Source organism: Alligator sinensis, unplaced genomic scaffold (assembly GCF_000455745.1).
Source record: "Alligator sinensis unplaced genomic scaffold, ASM45574v1 scaffold301_2, whole genome shotgun sequence".
Taxonomy (NCBI): domain Eukaryota; kingdom Metazoa; phylum Chordata; order Crocodylia; family Alligatoridae; genus Alligator; species Alligator sinensis.
In genome coordinates, this window is record NW_005841874.1 from 4302519 (window position 1) to 4309754 (window position 7236).

Genomic DNA, 7236 nt, shown 5'->3' on the forward strand with positions numbered 1-7236 from the left:
GCCCGGGGGAACGGGGACTCCCCCAGTGCCTGTTGATCCCCCCTGACTAGTTTATAGCAGGCCACAAGATCCCCCCTCAGCCTTTTCTTCTGGAGGCTGAACAGGTTCAGGTCCCGTAACCTTTCCTCATAGGACCTGCCCTGCTGTGGAAAGTTTACAGGACCTGCCCAGCAGTGGCACATATTGCGCCACTGCTGTTTGTCCTCCGAGAAACACACGTTCCTGCTCATAGGGATAAACCATCTGGGTTTATCTCGTGAATCATGGGCAAGGGCTTGCACCACCTATCAGTGCAAATAATACACAGCACCACACGGCGCCCTTGAAAGAATCAAGGCACCCCCAAAGTGCCCTGGCACACTGGTTGAAAATAATTAGCCTTACATTTCTGTACAACAATGGCTGGAAAAGCACCAGCTAGTGAGACAGACACTGGAGGCTAAAATTAAAAGATTGTGTCAGTAGAGTTACTTATACATGCAGGAGGATCTATCAGGTCTGCCTTGTGTATAGCCTTGCTTTATGATCACCTGAAGTTTAGAATTTGCTCATAACTACATTTTATGCATTTATGAAACAGGTTAAATGAACAAAGCTACCTTTTTTTGCAAAGAGCTTGATCCATTAATCACACCTCACACAGAAGCAGACAACTGCTGTAATCAGTATGGACAGTCCTGCTGCTTTGTGGTAGCCAGCTAAAAATAATACAGATTACTCACTAGCACACTTGTTTGGTGTGGGCAAGTCAGTCAGTGCTATTGTGTTACTTGTTTTAACAATAAATGAGTCCTATTGGAAGGTCATCACTTGGTATTCTACAGATAAAGGAAGGATCATAAATAGGGCTTTACTCACTATGTCAAAGATACATCCATCCTATAAGAGCCAATTTCCTGTTAGGAAAGGCTGTTGCCTGGACAGAACTTTTATTTCAACTAGCAGTAAAGTGCTTCTGAGAAGAGCTTACAGCTATCCAATGTTCATTTTAAAGCTATAGAAGAGCTCTGCAGTGTATGGGATGTGTAAGCTTCCCTGTCTAGAGGGCTCTTTCAGTCAGACTGAGGAAAATTATGCTGCTCATTCTTCTTCTAAGAAAACAGGGTGAACGGAGGGAACTTTGCTATGGAAACTAGGTATCACTAGGAAATAAGAGCATCTTTTGCCAGGCAATTCTTGCTATTAAGATTTTAGATACCTACAAATACAAGGAATACCTTAAGAGAACACCTTTGGGCAGCAGTTGGTTACAAGGGCCTTGAAAAACAGCTTAAAGAAATATCCAACTATAAACAACTCCCAAGACGGTGAAATTTAATACCTGCTCATGAGATGAATGACAGAAAAATATGAAAGCACGAACTGTACTTGCTTCATAGAGTTAAGTTAACACTGGAAGTACAACAAATCTTGTACGTTCAGTTATGAGTTTGTTTGTTTGTTTGTTTTTAATTACACATACCAGAACAGCTAGAGAGGAAAAGATTAGAAGGTAAAATGCATATTTATCCCATGTCACCTTACAGTTGTACATCAGTGATACAGACAGAAGAGTACAGAAAGGGCATGGGATACAGATGATGAAAGAAAAATTGGGTTTCTGGACTAAAAAAAAAAAAAAAAAATCACTGACAATACAATTAAGATGGCTGTTGCTGGGGAGGAGTTCCAGCTGTTAATGGCTTCTTTTGATGCCAGAGTCAAGCCCTCCAGAGTTAGGAATAGCTTCTGTTCTCATTTTCCTCATGTGTGAGCTATGCAAATCTCAGATTTCACAGACATCCTTTTTTACCTCTTGCTGGAAGTTATACTGTCTTACTCTAGTTGATAGTGTTCCAGAGTTGATCTCTAGATTTACCTTGAAAGAGGACTAACTGGGATGATAGCTGCATTGGCACTTTAGTCACTGTTTCAACGCATGATGAAGAGGAGGACAATTTAGAAAAAAATTACATGTGACCCTCTTTTAGCAGCTGTATAACACAAAACACGATGACGACTTTTCATTTAGTTTCAAAACAACTGAAACAGTTTGCCCACAAGTTAATTAAATATTCACCAGATAACCTCTCATCTCTTCATCTAAGGTCTGAGGACAGGTAGGCAAGTGCTTTCTTTCCCTCCCACTATATAGGGGCAGCGCCAGGTTTTACTGAGGTGACAGCAAGTGTTGTAAGAAGATGAAATCCAGAGAGAACAACTCTTTACAAGCTCCATTGGTTTGAGTAGCCTTAATACACCGATCAGTAGAAAGTACGTCCCATTTGAAAATGACAGAATAAGAGAAACATGGACCTTATCAGCTCTCATTTCCTCTTTCATAATTCCAAGCTGGGACAGTGTGTTGTTACCTAAACACTTTAATGACCAGGAAAAGCAAATGTTTAAAATACAGTTTGGGGTACAAGCTCCTTATTTTTTTTCTAACTTACTAGAAAAAAAAACAAACTTCTATTTTTGATGACAGTTTCATTGTAGTCATACAAGACAAATTTAATTTTTTTAACTTAAGACATAAGGTTATTATTTTGTGACCTCTTGACAAAGGATCTAAGTCAGATACAGATCTGCATCATCCCCCAAGCCTATCAAATAGCTTTTAGGAAACAGTGCTGTTTGCACCTTGCAGAGGCAGTTCCTCATTGCCACTCATATCTTCTGAGAATCAGTCTCCACTGACTGTTGCTCCACTTAGCTTGAACGAACAACACTCGCAGCATTTTTCATTCAGTTGCATCTTTGCAGCAAGTGGCCTCATTCTTATGCTTTTTGAGAGCTCTTGACTCAACTTACTGCAAGAAAAAAGCATGATATGTAAATATCAAATAGGACAGAATGAGTCTCTTTATGACCATGAAGGGAGAGCTCCATCACACCAAGTCTTCACTGTCTCCTCTAGTTTCAACACTGTTTAAGTAATTTTGTCCTAACTGTATTCTAAACATTTATTTTTCCTAGTCATTAAACTATTTAGGTAACAACACACCATTCTAATTTGGAATTGTGAATATGGAAATGACAGCTGATAAGGACCAAGTTTTTCTTGCAGTTTCTTGATGCTGTGCAAAACTGCTTGCTGCTTTGTCTACTACTGAAAGAGGGAATCGGGTTTGGACAGAGTTCAGTTTTTTACTTTAGCGAGCAAGAAGAGTTCTTATGTGGGCCTTGGGCCATGTGGCTGATTAAAAGATACTCACTGTAATCATACACTGGATTAAGTCCTGGCACACAGTTTCCCATTTAGAACAAAACCTAATTCTTATAATTATGTCTGCACTATATGTGATGTTAGGGGAGGCATGCCCCCTCAAATCTGCAATGCATTACAAGACTAGCAGTCACAGGAAAAACAGGAAGTCAGAACAAACTAACCTATTTCAGCCTGTGTACACAGACTTTCCATCCGCGATGGGGAGAAAATATTTAAAAAAACCCCACACTTTTTTTCTTGATCTCTGCCTAGAATCTTAAGATCCAACACATTTAGAAAAACCTATGAATGAAGACAGAATTTCAGCTGAATGTGTCTGAACTGGATTAGAATTTGACTTCCAATTACATTTGGGTAATGAAACCTGAAGCCAAGTGGCTTTTCTTATCCAAACAGACCACTACAGTAACAGACACTGTTTACACAGCATTTAAAAAAAAATCAATTTTAAGTAGTGGAGACTATAATCTGTAAAATAAGAGACTCCATCCTAGACCATGACAATGGAAACATCCAGGGGACATTCCTCTGCTGAAGAACTCTCTTCTCCCTAGAGGATCAACGTTCAGCCAATAGAGTGACTCAACTGGTTCACTATTCCAGGGTATTTTACAATAAGACTTAGTCAATTCATTAAGCCTCCTGTGCTTTTTATAGAGCCGCCAGTTAGAATTACAGCAGGAGATTAAAAGAAAAGCAAAACAAAGAACTCCCCTAAGTAGAAAAGCAACTGTCAAAGTATTTACTACAAAAAAAACAAACTACCTTTAGAAATCTCTTTTGTACAAGTCAATTTTGATGCAGCATATTCCTGTTGGATCTTGAAGAGATGAAGCAGTTCAAAAATATGTCTATCTGTGCAATTTCACCAACTGGCTCCAAATTTATTGTGAGAAAGGGGGACATGAAGAGAAGGTGGATGAATGTGACATCCAAACTGGACCCAACTATTCACAGCCTACTTTATTACTTGGTTTAAGGTAAGGAGGTAGTTATTCACTATTCCGAAGGAGAAACATGCAGGAAGTGCAGTGAGGATGGGGGTGCAACTTGGAAGCCCCATTAATCTTCTGTCACCAAAACAGTGAGTTAGGAGTTCAACCAGCAGCTCTCCCTCTCTCAAGAGATGCCATCTGTGGCAAAAGAGACAGACATAAGCATCTCTTCAAAACTTAATCTGAATTGAAGTGTTTAGAAAAAATGTTCTAAAGAAGGTTGCTACAAACACATCCACTCCTCCCCAATCAGAATTATACAATTTGAATACTCCTAGGCCTTAATATTTTGAGTACAGTATAACCTCATAAATTTGGCACACTCAGGACCGAGCACCTGCCAGAAATGTAAAAAATCCGGAATTTTCAAACTGGAGCGGCGGCTGGTCCAGAAACAGCAGTCCCACGCGGAGCGGTGGCGCGGGGTGGTGGACTGCGACAGCAGCTGCCGTATGCAAGCTTCCCCTTCCGCTGCTCTGGGACTGGCTACAATCCATCAGAGAGTAGCGGTAGTCTTATAAAGTGCTGGATTTTGGATAATTCTGGATTTATGAGGTTATACTGTATAACTTTCAAAAACAGAATGTAAACATTCCTAGCAAACACTTAATGTAAGCATACTCTTGCCAAGTGGCTTTGTGCCTTCCTTGATTAGGTTTATGAGAAAGTAATTTGTTTCCTCTAAACAAAGTGATGAATTCCCCATTCCCTTGCTTTTCCTGTCTGAAAGGACAATCTTGTTAAGGGGGAAACAATTTTTATGAAAACACCTATACCTTACATGGGGCAATAATGTATACTCTCTTCAGAAAAAGCTGCATAGTACTATGTGAACACAAGGCTTTTTGCAATCAAATTTCAAATGACACAGTTAAACATGACGGTTTCAGATTAAGAATATGGTAAAGCAGGTAAAGTAAGGTGCACATAAAGTAAAGCATGTAAAACAGGTCTGAACTGTTCCTACTTGTTCAGCAAGCCATTTTGCTGGCACCTTCAATATTTATAGGAAGTGTAAGTTTTTTATATGATTCACTGCCAATGTTCTGGACACTTTATAAGGGTTTACAAAAAAAATATTAGATACAGATATCCAATTTGAATATAAAGAATACATCCTTCTGTACTGTTCAAAAGTTTTAGCTATATTTCACTAACTCTTCTGGAAAACACATTTTACCTGAATCACACGTGTTGTCCCAGAAGACATATGAAAAAGGAACCACAGGAACTAATCTGTTTTCCTCCAGCTAAAGAAGGGGGAACCATCTTCTTAAGGACCCCTGAGATACAGAGTGACTCTTTCTGCCCTGGTTATTCACAACTGTCACTGCCAGAGCTTCAAACTTGTATCATCACCTGGATGATCTTTGTTCTTTGCATTCTAAATTAGATAAACAGACCTTGTATGAATTCTTGTCTTTTTCCCCCACAGCATTTTACATATATTACTTGTAGACAGCATACACTTGTCTACTGCTGTATTTCCTGTCAAATGCCACCATCTTCCCCCTAATATTCATCCTCTCATACCCACACAACAGTTACAAGTCTGAGTTTTAATACTTATCAAACACTCTAATTTTGGATCCGAGCAGTACTTTCAAGTTGGGTACTGAAACAAGGTAAGAGCCAGAAGAGTCTGACTGACGTTATACCTACCTACTGATACGTTATGCCTTTGCAAGTGCTTTCAACTCCCCAAAAGTTCAGGACTACGTATTAACTATGGAATTCTTAGTTTTTACTAGCTCTTTCACTTTTGTCCTTGTGCCTCAGCTCCCCCATCCCAAACACCTGATGCTTTCCCCTTCCTTCCAGCTGTGAGGCAAAGACAATTTCACAATGTTTGAAATGTGTCCAGACATTATTTCCATTTGGTTACATACAGGACCCACACAAAGTTCAGATACCTATAAAAAAACTGAACTGATTGTGTGCGAATTGTTTTAGGGAAAAATCCAAGTCTTGCAAACAAAAGTGTTAGCCTGAAGCAGGTTATCTTGACAAGTTATAAAAATAAAATTTAAGACAAACATGGACAGCTTATAGAAACAGTATCAGAAGCACTTGCTCTGAAGGGCAAACTACACATCTGACTTCGTGGAGGAGTTAAGGCATCAGGAAAGAAGTCTAATCCTCCAATGAAAGTTATTTTCTTCGGTGAAATTAAGGTGATTTTTAAAAATATGTATTTGAATTGGGTTACTCCAAGTTTCACAGTAGACTGGATGTTGAAAAAGTACATCAGTCTCAGGGCAGACAGACACAAGGCGAGCCGTACTCTTCAGCCTGAGGAAAAGAAAGCTGAAGGGGACGTGGTAGCAGCTTACCGCTCTGCTAGGGGAGTACATCAAGGGCTCAGTGAGCAACTGTTCACCAGGGCACCCAAGGGGAAAACCAGGAGTAATGGCCACAAATTCCTGGAAGATTGATTCAGGCTCAACATTAGGAAAAACTTCTTCACAGTCAGGGTGTCCTGCAATCACCTACCCTGGAAATCTTCAAGAGGAGACTAGAGAGTCACGGCGCTGGGGTCACCTGACCCCAGGTGTCTTTCCTGCCTAGTGCAGGGGGCTGGACCCGATGATCCTCCAAGGGCCCTTCCCGCCCCTTGCAATCCATGAAAGAGCATCTATGTACATAATACTCGTACGAAAGCTACATCGCAAAGCACTTCCTAGACGAAAGAACGTGCCATTACACGTCCTATTTTACAGACGGAAACACTGAGGCACCGCTCCCTACTCGATGGCAGCAGAACCGAGGGAACCAAGTCGCTGTTGCTGTACGCGCAACGAGCCTGAAGGGATTCCTCCCTCCAAGCCACACCTAAGCTTGTCCGCTACCCGATCAAGACAGCTTATAAAACCTATTGGGGGGGTTGCAGGGCCGTTTTCCTGCCCGTTATCCGGTCGTGTCTCCGGGCGGTCTCCCTTGCTGGGTGCCCCTCGCCCCTGCCCCATGCGTTGTGGCAGCCCGTATCCCCCCCCTCCACAGGCAGCGGCCTCCTCCCCAGACCAGGCCAGA

General features: G+C 41.1%; 1 protein-coding gene across 2 annotated transcripts in view; it reads right to left on the minus strand.

Annotated features, from left to right (window-relative positions):
* PIK3CA (phosphatidylinositol-4,5-bisphosphate 3-kinase catalytic subunit alpha) overlaps positions 1-5592 on the minus strand; it is a 63585-nt gene extending 57993 nt beyond the window's left edge. The window contains exons 1-2 of one of the 2 annotated variants that reach the window (XM_025195994.1): positions 5387-5592; positions 3977-4344 (exon numbers count right to left, since the gene is read on the minus strand). The gene's annotated coding sequence lies outside the window, so the exon portion shown is untranslated. Of the gene's footprint in view, positions 1-599; positions 621-3976; positions 4345-5386 lie in introns of those variants that run through there. The other variant, XM_025195995.1, reaches the window with a different exon arrangement.
* Positions 5593-7236: the final 1644 nt, after the last annotated feature.